A 12,072-nucleotide genomic window follows, 5' to 3' on the forward strand; every position below is an offset into this window, starting at 1 on the left:
TCCAACCTCTCCTATTAGAGGTGCCTCACTCTCCCCTTTCCAGTGGCTGTGTGAAGGCTCAGTCCCCCCCAGAGGGGTTTCTTGCCTGTCCTGTAGCTCCACCTACTGGAGGTTCCTTGCAACTTCTTTCACTTTGTCCACTCTGACTGTTCCTGCCCCAAGCCGATATGTGGCAGCATAAGACCACAGAGAAGACTCACTTGCTACACACAATAATGCTTAGCACCATTCACACACACTCTCAACCTCCAAAATGTTGTCCTGACCACCAAGGAAATACTTTGTCACTCTTGCGAGGTTTCTTACCTTGGTCTGTGCACAAAAGTTACCTGGTCCCCTGATCGCCGCGGTCTTGCGAGCCTCTCCTCCCCACGTTGCTGAGAATCTGGATTTATTTGTCACAATGGGTGGGTCCTGATCCCCCACCCCTGTGGCCACCGTGACTAGACAGTGGGATGTGTCTCCCCGTGGGTGGGGTGACCAAAGGCCCCCTCCCAAAGGAGAATGCTCACCCCACGTTGGGCACCAAGAATGTTGGAACTAAAGCTTGGAGTCTTAAGGAAAACGAGCACTCAAACAATGGATTTCTCAGCAAAGCAAATTTATTTCTGTGCAGAGGGGTGCTTCTCCTTGACCAGTCGCCAAGGACAAAGGAGGATGAAAGTTTTTATCCCTGACACAAATCCTGCCCCAGTGCCCTTTCCCCAGTGGCTGAAGTCAGGCCACACAATCTAAACTAGACCTGGTTGACTAAACATTTGAACTTTCTTTAGATAAGGTGGGCACATAAGGGAAAGAGGGGAGAGGGGGAAGGGGTGTCTGCGATGAGCTACAGAGCTAGTCTTCTTCCCAAATAAGGAAAGGAATGTGAGCTGGACTGATAACGCCTGGTACTGTGACATGCCTGGGCATGTAGCAAAAGCAGAAAGGAAAGAAAAGAGAAGGAAAGGGAAGGGGGTGGTACTGTGAATTAAAGAATAAAGGATTGATCAGGCTATTTGAAGAGAAACCTTATCGTATCCCACATAGTAGCAAACTGAATCTAATCTAAAAATGTATAAAAAGAACCATAATAGGTGACACCACTGCACTCCAACCTTGGTCACAGAGCAAGACCCTATCTCAAAAAAAAAAAAAAAAAATTATACATTACAATCAAGTGAAAATTATTACAGGTAGGAAAGGCTAATTTAAAATTCAAAAGTCAGTTAATATAATCCATTACAACAAAAAGCTAAACAACATAAATCATTTAATTCTATTAATAGTTGCAGAAAAAACATAAGACAAGAAAAGAGAAAAAAAGACATTGATATTGTGAAAGAAGAAATAAAACTGTTTTAGTTTGCATATGACATAACTGACTATGTAAAAAAAATCCCAAATGACCAAACAAAGAACTCCTGGAACTACTAAGAGATAGTAATAATCAGGTTGTAGAATATGTGGTTGATATAGAAAAGTCAAACGTTTTCCTGTATATCAGCAAAGAACAAGTAGATATGAAATGAAAAACACAACACCACTATGATACTGAGAAAAATAGAGAGAAAGAAACTCCTATGTAGAAATATAACAAAGACCTTTTGACAAAAATTATACATTTCTATTTAAAAGAATCAAAGAAGGTCTAAAAAAATGGAAATACATTTTATGTCATGGATAGGAGGCCTCAATATTGTTTTAAGGTTAGGTCTCCTGGATTTGAATTACAGATTCAACACAATCCCAACAAAAATCCTAACAACTTATACAAAAAACTGATTCTAAAGGTTATATAGAAATGAAGCAGGAGAATAGTGTCTGGAGACAGGGAACCTAAGGTTGATTCGTGCTAATTTGGATAGGCGAGGCCACTCTCTTTTCAACCCCTCCTTCTTCTGCATGGCAGTTGAAAAATGAAAGTACCCCCATTTGGTTCCTTCCCACAGTCAATCAGACTGGTCGTGGGCCTACTGTTCCCCTCCCACAACCAATCAGACTGGTCATGGGCCACTACATTTGCATAGAGTGAACCAATGGGATACCTCTAGAGGGTATTTAAACCCCAGAAAATTCTGTAACTGACAGTCTTGAGCCATTTTTTCAAGCCCATGCCCACCCTCTGGAGTATACTTTCGTTTATAATAAATCTCTGCTTTTGCTGCCTTGCTTTGTAGGTGCATTTTGTCCAATTCTTTGTTCAAAATGCCAAGAAGCTGGACAACTACCCTCAACTGGTAACAGAAATGCAAAAGCTCCAGAACCGTCAATGAATAGTGAAGAAGAAATTGACAGTATTCACACTACCTCACTTCAAGACTTAATACAGCTAGAGTAATCAAGACAGTGTTTTATTTGAAAAAGAATACACAAATACACCATAGAACAGAAAACCCAGAAATAAATGCACATAAATACAGTTAACTGATCTTCGAAAAAGGAGCAAAGGAAATTCAATGGAAAAAATATAATTCTTTCAACAATTATTGCTCGACATCTGAACACCCATATAACAAAAAATAAAGGAGACATAGACCTTGCAACTTTCACAAAATTAGCTCAAAATTATCATAAATCTAAACATAAAATCCACAATTTGAAACTTCTAGAAGATAACACAAACCACCTAGGGTGTGGCAATAAGGTTTTAGATGCAATGCCAAATGCATGATTTATGAAAAAGAAAACTAATAAATTGGGCTTTATTGGAATTAATTTTGTTTTGCCAAAGGTACTGTTAAGAGAATGAAAAGACAACTGCAGACTGGAACAAGACATTTTTCAAAAAACACACTTGATAAAGAATTGGTAGTCAAAATATACAAAGAACTATTAAAACTCAGAAAGAAAACAATCAACCAATTATAATATGGTCAAAATATCTGGAAAGACACCTCATACAAGATAGAAAGCAATAAGCATATGACAAGCTCAACATCATGTCATTAGGGAGGTGCAAATTAAAGCAATGAGGTACCTAGTAGGGTGGCTAAAAGCCAAAACACTAACACCAAAAATGCTGGAGAAAATGCAAAGCAACAGGAAGTCTCATTAATTTTTCCTATGAATGAAAGATAAAAAGCCACTTTGGAAGACAGTCTGGCATGCTCTTACAAAGATAAACATTCAATTTAGCAATTGCATGTGTGGGTACTTACCTAAATGAGTTAGAAACTGATGTCCACACAAGTCTTCACAGGGACATTGATAGCAATCTTGTTAATAATTGCCAAAAACTAGAAGCAATCAAGATATACCTTTTAATAGGTGAATGAGTGAACTGTTGAATACCCATAAAATAAAATATTTATCCAGAAACTGCACTATCAAGCCACAAAAAGACATGAAGAGACCTTAAATGCATATTGTTAAGAAAAAAAAAACAGTCTAATAGGGCTACATACAAAATGATTTTCTGGGAAAGCTAAAAAATAACAATCTGAAAAAGGTAAAACTATGGAGACAGTAAAAAGATCAGTGGTTGCCAGAAATTTCAGAGAAAAAGAGAGAATAAGGAAAGGGAAATAGTGATGAGTGGGTAGAACATGGGATTTTCAGGGCAGTAAACCTCATCTGTATGACACTATGATGGATATATGACACATGAATTTTTCAAAACCCATAAAACTATGATGAAATTGTTCACAAAGAGTGAGCCCTAATGTAAAGTATGAACTTTAGTTAACAATCTATTGCTTCATCAATTCTCAACCCCATCAAATGTAATATATTGGTTCATCAGTTGTAATAAATGCACTATACAAATGTAAGACATTAAAAACAGGGGAAATTATGAGTTAAAGATGAGTATATCGGTACTAATTTATCTGATCAAACTTTTTGTAAACCTAAAACCTCCCTAAAAAATAAAATATATTAAATTAAAAAGCAAATAAATGACCATTCCATGAAAGATTAACAACTGTGCAAAAAGGAGTATCACATACAGAATAACATTTTCATAAACACATGTAAAAATAAAGCATATTAACATAGAGATCCATACACAGGTTATAAACGTATGAAGAAAAGCAAGCAAAGCATTTTACAATTAACAATGTTGACTCTATCTGCAGAGAAATTGGACAACTCAACCTTGAAAAATGATTTCAAGGCCAGGCGAGGTGGCTCACACCTGTAATCCCAGCACTTTGAAAGGGCAAGGCAGGCGGATCACCTGAGGTCAAGAGCTCGAGACCAGCCTGGCCAACATGGGGAAACCCCGTCTCTACTAAACATACAAAAATTAGTGGGGTGTGATGGCCTGTAATCCCAGCTACTCAGGAGGCTGAGGCAGGAGAATCACTTGAACCCAGGAGGTAGAGGTTGCAGTGAGCCGAGATCGTGCCATTGCGCTCCAGCCTGGACAACAAGAGCAAGACTCCGTCTCAACAACAACAACAACAAAATTATTTCAAGCAGGGTGTGTGGTGTGAAGACGTTTTCCAAGTCTTTGCCTGGTTTTCATTATGTGGATGTACTGTTTACAGTGCACAGTTGACTGTGCAAATATCTGTATTTTCCTTATATGTAATATTTGTAATAAGATTTTATGATCCAAACTCAATACACAAATCTCAGTGCATTTTCAATTGCTACCAAGACTTTGAAGTTAAATTTTTAAAGATAATATAACCCATTAAAACTAATTTTTTGAAGTCCTAAAATATCTCTAATCATATAAAATGATTACGTAAGAAAAAGTATACATTAAAAGATATCAAAGTATGAAATAAATGGAAAGATGGTATATGTTCTTAGAAAGAGAACTGAACATCACCATGATGCAAGTTTTCCTAAATAAATCTAGTGTCTTAAGTTCCATGAAATTCACAACTGTTTGTTTTTATTGATGAGTTTTAGAAAAACTACTTCTAAAAACTCAAAGAGAAGACAAATGTCTATAGTCAAGATATCATAGAGAACTATTACAGTGTTATAGAGCGAATGTTTACATATCCCCCAAAATTCATATGATCAAATCCTAACCCCAATGTGATGATATTAAGAGGAGGCACTTTGGCTGAATGCAGTGGCTCAAGCCTGTAATGCCAGCACTTTGGGAGGCTGAGGTGTGTGGATCACATGAGGTCAGGAGTTCAAGACCAGCCTGGCCAACAAGGTGAAACCTCATCTCTACCAAAAGTACAAAAATTAGTTGGGCATGTTTGCAGGCGCCTGTAATCCCAGCTACTCAAGAGGCTGAGGCAGGAGAATCGCTTGAACATGGGAGGGAGAGGTTGCAGTGAGCTGAGATCGTGCCACTGCACTCCAGCCTGGGCGACAGAGTGAGACTCCGTTTCAAAAAAAAAAAAAAAAAGATGGGGCACTTCTAGGAGGTAACTAGAATTGATGAGCTCATGAGGAAACCTTATCAATGAGATTGGTACCCTTATGTAAAGAGGCACATGTCTATTTCTTTCAGGCAAAAGAAATTCCATTTAATTATTATTTTTATAATACATTATTCAGTAAGCAGATAGTCATATTTGAGTATTTCTAGGTGTTGTCAAGGTTGTCCTATAGAATTTAGCATTAATCTTCAAAGTACAGAAAACAAAAACAAAAAGAAAACAAACTAAAAAACTACTACTGTCATTAGAAACAAATCCCTCACCTTGCAAAGAAAGAGGAATTGATGTTTTAGTGAATCTTTGTGCTTTATCAATTTATCTACTAGACTTTTTTTTCTGGAAATGTATACATTTTCTACAGCCATAATGGAAAATATTTTCTTATTTCTTTTCTGTGGTAGCATTCTTAAGTAAAACCGCTAAAACTTCATTTGAAATCACCCAAAAGAAATAAACAGACCTCAGAAACTTAGTACACATACACAGAGAAAGAAAAAAGTAAATAATTTTTAACAAATGGAATATGAAACTAAACATTTAATTATTTTCAATTCTACTTCCTTCTTGCTTCTGTGAAACTATTTTACCTTATCTTTCAAGTTGGCATTCGGGAGTATGGGGAGGAAATCGTAAATTTAGGATTTTACTGCCAGCCCTAGAAGAGTTAGGCTGAGCGAACGGGGTGGTAGATTGGAGATCCTGTTTGCCAAACATATGGAAAATGCAAAGGAAAACATTTCACCACTGTGGAGTATTAAAATAATTAAATAGGAGTGAGTTAGACTGAAGTGGCTGTAGTGCCCTGGGTTTCTACCTAAGAAAACCAAAACCTAACGCTAATGTATTTTCTTGTAAATTATTAACTTAAAAGAAAATTCAGGTTTAACTACCCACAAACTATCAATTAACCTCTGATTACACAACCACGAAATTTCCACCTGGATAGTCCAAATAAGATTAATACATAACTGCACCCAATGAATTACTGAATGAACCTTATAAAAAGCCTTTCCTTCAAGCCCCTCCAGGGAACCCCAAAACCACAAACCGAGGGCTCTACAATTCATGACCCGCTGTTTGCTCAAATAACAAAGCCTCAGTTTAATTAACAGAGCCTCAGTTTAATTTTTAACAGAATAAGAAGAGCTGGGACCCCACCAACCACAGCTCCTTCCACACAGGAACCGCGCACGCCGAGTCGGGGTCTCCCCTGGTGACCCTCCAGCCCTCGCAGAGCAGCCCAGAGAGGGCTCCAAGTCATCACACAAAACTGGGACCAGACAGGACGCCCAGGGTCGCGGTTGTTGCTCTAGTCCCGCTCTGCAGCCGGAGGGTTCTTAGGGCCAAGCTGAGCCAGCAGGGACTCAGTCCACAGACTCCGGAGCTGACTTCCAGGAGCTCGAGTCCCGCCACAGCCGTTTCCCGCCGACAGCAGCCAGCCCCCAACCCCGTGTGGAGACTCCCAGCTCCTGGGCTCACTATTTCCTGGCTTCCGGAATGTTCTGGCATCCTGTTTAAGGATCTCCAAGGTCACAGGGCGGCAGAGGCTGCGGCAGAGCCACCCAGTGCCTTCTGGGCCAAGAAGACAATGAGGCCGAGTGGGAGCCGGGCGACCAGATCTGAGACAAAGGCCCCGCCAGACGGTGGAAGCCACACCCTCCTCTCCGGCTGCGCTCCTGATTGGACAATTCCCACTTCCGCGCTCCTGATTGGATAGGGCTAGAAGCCCCGCACCCTCCCCTTGAGCGATAGGAGTTGTAGAAGATGCGCTCAGACAAGGGGCTGAATGGGACCTAAATGAGGCTCTGGGCTGCAGCCCATGTCAGGCGCGGCTTCCTCCCAGAACTGGGACATGACCTGCCCAGAGGGCATTTGTATTTAACCTTGTATATAACATTATATCAATTTATGAATTATACATATATACATATTATTCACAAATTGAAACAACGTAATAATTATTATTTCAAAATTTCAGATTTCATAACTTTCCTGGCCTCTGGTGTTTTGAAAAGGCAGCCTGAGCTTTGAAAAGGGAGGCAGTACTCTCAGGCAGCAATATCCAATAAACATAAAATTGAGCTAAGTGTGTCACCTTAAAGTTTCTAATAGCCACATCAAAGAAAAGAAGCCAGTAACACTAATTGTAATAATTTACCTAACCCAATATATCAAGAACATTAACATTTTAGTATGTGATCAACATAACATTATTTAAAAATTAATTTTTGGTACTAAATCTTCAAAACTCTCTATTTTGCCCAACAACCCGGGGCCCACGTCCCGCTCCGGCTCCGCGCTGGCTCACCCCCCGCGCGGGGCTGGGCAGGGCCGGCGCCCGTTAGCTCTGGAGTGTGAAGCCGCGTGTTAATGGAACCAGAGCCAGAGCAGCGGCGGCGGCGGGGACCCTGTGCCCCGCGTCCCGGAGGCCGCCGAAAGCGCCACCCCAACCCTCTCACGGCCGGCTGGACTGGAGCCACCAGCCCCGTCCTCCGCCCTCCCGCGGCGCCCAAACCCCTAGCTGGCCCCACCGCCCTGACGACTGCGGACTCGCCGGCGGAGCCTGCCCGCCGGGGAGGGAGGCCAAGCGGCGGAGCGCACTGCTGCCGTTTCCCCACCATCTCGTGAATGTCGTCCCTCGGGTGGTGAGAGAACTTTGCGGCGGGCTGCAGCGCCCTTAGCGGAGAGACGCAGGAAGGGAAGGAAAGAAAGAAAGACCGAGGAAGAAGCGGCTCGGAAGAAGGGTCCGGAGCTGCCAGGCCGACAGTGCGGAGCGAGTGGGAGCGGTGCGGGGCGAGTGGTAGCTATGCGTGGCGCCTTGACGCGTCCCGGGCTCGAGGAGCAGCGGGCAGCTGCGGTACTGCGCTCCGCGGAGTAGCCCCGTCGGGCCAGGAGGGCTTGTACAACCGCTGAGAACACCAAGTGCTGGTCGCACGAGGCGTGCGGAGTCGCCTCCCCGCACACCCTCTGCGCGTTCCCCGCCTTGTCGTCCCTCGCTAACCCGCCGGGAGCCTCCGCCGCGGCTTCAACCGAGCTCCCTGCCGCGTCCCGGGAGCCCGCGAGCACCAGGCCGAAGGCGCAACCGGGCCTTGGGGGAGTCGCCCCGAAGGCATTGGGTTTGCTTGTGTGGGGTTAGCCGGGGCCGCGGCGCCACCCGCACGCACTTCGCCTGCCGCAGCCTCCGCCGCCGCCGCGGGGAAATCCCGGAGAGGAGGCGGACCAGAAAAGCGAAGAAAAGCAGCCGGCCAGGGTTTGCCAAGGACTGGCGCCACACAGGCGGATCGCCGAGGGGAGTGCGGTTGGAGTCACCGCGTCCCCATCTTCCCGCCCCGGCGGCTGAGCTCCGGGGGTTATAGAGCAGCCCCAGGGCACAGTCCCCGAGCGCCCGGCGTCGCCAAGCAGGTTCTTGGAGCAGATGGGCCTGGGGCGCCCAGCGATGTGGCCCTGAGGAAGGGAGCCCGTACCTACCCAGCAGGAGCAGCCGCGGGACCGAGTGGCAGGTGCGCCAAGCCGAGCGCACCCCCTGCGCTACCCGCTTCTGCCCGGCTTCCGTGCTTAATTTTCCTCGGCGGGAAAGTTGGAAAATGACCGGAGAATTGAGCTGCCCGGGAACAGAGCCCCGGCAGCCGCCAGAGCGATGTTTCCGCAGATCTGGCACCCGACGCGGCACCAGGCTGCAGGCCAGCCCTTCAAGTTCACTGTCCCGGGGTCCCTGGACCGGATTAAAGGGAAATTCCAGTTCCTGCAAGCACAGTATCACATCCTTAAGTTAAAATGTGAGAAACTGGCAAGTGAAAAGTCAAATGCAGAGGCGCTATGTGATGTATTATAAAATGTCATATGGATTAAACATTGATGTTGGAGGGATTTTTTTTTTAGATAGAGTTTCACTCTTGTCACCCAGCTGGAGTGCAATGGTGCGATCTCGGCTCACTGCAACCTCCACCTCCCAGGTTCAAGTGATTCTCCTGCCTCAGCCTCCTGAGTAGCTGGAATTACAGGCGACCGCCACCACGCCCGGCTAACTTTTATATTTTTAGTAGAGACGGTGTTTCACCATGTTGTCCAGGCTTGTCTCGAACTGCTGACCTCAGGTAATCCACTCGCCTCGGCCTCCCAAAGTGATGGGATTACAGGTGTGAGCCACTGCTCCCGGCTTGGATTAATCATTGAAATGCATAAACGGACTCTAATCGCCAAGAGATTGAATACGATTTGTGCACAAGTCATCCCATTTCTGGGATGGGAACATCAACGACTGATGGCCCAGGCTGTCGAACGTGCCAAACAGGTTACCATGGCACCTGTTTGAATGCCATCATCGGGCAGCAACAGCTGCAGACTCAGCATCTTTCATGGCCACAGATCCCCGTTCCCCTTACTCCTCACTCTTCGAGACTTCAGCCTCCTGGAATCTCGCTCCTCGCGGGCAGTGCTGGCCTTCTTGCGCTGCCTAGTGCTCTGAGTGGGCAGTCTCATTTGGCAATACAAGGTGACAAGAAAGCACCATGATGCAGAGCACCACAGAGGTGAGAGGCCGGGCAAGCCAGATTAGGACATTTTCCTGATACTCTTACATTACTGCAAAGCTGTATGCATCGCTAAAGAAAGCCTCAGCCTATACAGAAAGCAAACAATGAGATAAGAGGAACTGCTGCAAAGCTTTCCGCTGAAACACGAGCAAACCTAGAAGTTTGCAGGGTTTGCTGTGGGCATCTGTAGATTTCTCGATCTCGTTAGACTGCAGGCATCTTGATATCTTGGCAACTGCCTAGTTAATGTTACTGGCCTGTACCATATTATGGAAAACTGTTAACTGCTTAACTAGGTAATTTTTCAAAGAAAGTAATGTTGTTAAATGGGGTGAAATAAGAAGTTAAATTTGAAAGTGAGTATGTTCAAATGGAAGGTTTGATAATTGCATCTGCTACTACTACTTAGTTTCATAGGCTTTAATTCTAGTACGCATTAAATATTGGGCAAAATTGCACTTGACTAATTTTTGGAAGAAAAGCAATTCTGTCAAGAAATAAAAGTAGACTTTGGGTATGGTTAAAGTATAAATCTTATGTTTACAAAATACTGTGATTTCAAGAAATCACTGTATTAGGAATGTGCAATGACATACAAATAAAAGCCATTTTTAAACACACACACACGCACACACACACACACACACAAAGAAAAAAACATAAAACTCTGTATTTTAAACTTCCGGCACATACAGACCACCCACATTCCAGGGGCTCAGTGGTCTCAATGGTCAGTGGCTGCCGCATTGAAGTGAAGCTCTGAGTGCTGAACCACACCCCCCACCCGCCATTCGCTTTCAGAGGCAAGGGAGTACCCCATCCTTGCAACATGTGAAAATGGTAACCTGAGAGAGCAGTGGGCTGCAATCAGGAAGTGTCCACGGGTAGATTACTACTTCCCATCTGCTGGTTGGTGGAGTTAGAGGGAATCCTGTTTTACAGAGCAGACACTGATCAAAGGATGATGGTGCCCAGAAGGAAACCCCATGTCTTCAGGTATGTCCATGGGCTTGATCAAAGTTTAGATATGGAGTGAATAGATTAAAGGCAAACTTATTTTGCGGTTGGTCCTAATGATCAGGCTGTGGTTGTGTTTCCTCTTGTGGTATGGGGAACTGTGTGCATTTAAGCACCAATCACATGCATACCTGCCATTTCTGTATTACTCAACACCATCTAACAAGAGATCAAACTTTTTAAAGGAGGAGGAAAAGATCAGTATTTGTAGGGTGCCTACTGTTTGCCAGGTAACTTTTAATCCTCCTCCTAAATTCACAGTAAATCGTGCAGCCTACAGGTGTCCTCTCTCCACAGGTAGAAGCAATGCCAGTTCTTCACCTGGATGCTTCAGTCTCTTACCCAAACCCAATGCATGCTGGGATTATAGTCCGCAGCCCTAGAACCAACAGGCTGGGAGTAGAACAGATACTACAACTCCCAACATTCCATACGAAGGTCCCGCTTCCAAATCACGCTTCAATGCGTCCAGTGCAGCTCTGCCTTGCTGAGGCAAGCGTGGGTGTTCCCAAACCTCTCCTGCCTGCGAGGAGACAGCGGGGCCAGGGCATCTGGTCTCACCTTGTAATTGTGACACTGTGTCTCCTCGAAGCTTCCCGCTCAAAGCTTGATTTTCTGCAGGCCGGCAAGGACCCCAGAGACTCTCACGGCCTCCTCAGGGTTGCCATGATAATGTTGATCCTCCAGTAGGTGGGGGCACACGGCGCCTTTCGTCTGCCCCACCCCCCCCAGCCCCGCCCCTTCTTTCTCGCCCCGCCCCTTGTCACGCCCTTCGGGCATGCGCTGCGTAGCCTCCTCCGTAGAGGTGGGGCTATCAGCCCGTGGATCTAGCAGCTGCAGGTTTTCTTTGTATCCTACTCGGGAAGCTCCCTCGTAGTGTCTGAAACCGTCATTTCACTGCCAGAAGTGAATATACACGGTCCTAGTAACCTGGCACTTGCCTTTCCAAAGTCACTTTTCCCTCGGACTCTCCGTGATGCCACGAATCCTCTGCACCCCAGGAGCATCCCGGTCTGGCTGCACCCCCCACACCTGGGTCAGGCCTCTCACAGGGACGCTCCAGCCGCTGTAATAAAGTCACATGAGAAAGGCCTGTGACGTTATTAGGAGAAAACGTCACAGGGGAAAGGCCTGAACACTGCTCCATGCAGGCAAGAAACAGCCACAAGGAAGGGACCCCCTAAGCT

General features: G+C 45.1%; 1 long non-coding RNA gene across 2 annotated transcripts; it reads right to left on the minus strand.

Moving 5' to 3' along the window:
• Nucleotides 1-584: 584 nt before the first annotated feature.
• Nucleotides 585-11,609, minus strand: LOC134735880 (uncharacterized). 2 transcript variants are annotated; one of them, XR_010119445.1, is made up of 3 exons: nt 11,447-11,609; nt 8,805-9,078; nt 585-3,218 (listed from the first exon to the last, which is right to left on the minus strand). It is a non-coding gene; the product is annotated as an uncharacterized lncRNA (long non-coding RNA). The 2 variants fall into 2 exon arrangements; XR_010119444.1 differs by lacking the exon at nt 8,805-9,078.
• Between the last annotated feature and the right edge of the window lie 463 nt (nt 11,610-12,072).

The sequence above is a fragment of the Symphalangus syndactylus genome, chromosome 24, assembly GCF_028878055.3.
Source record: "Symphalangus syndactylus isolate Jambi chromosome 24, NHGRI_mSymSyn1-v2.1_pri, whole genome shotgun sequence".
NCBI classification, from domain to species: Eukaryota; Metazoa; Chordata; class Mammalia; order Primates; family Hylobatidae; genus Symphalangus; species Symphalangus syndactylus.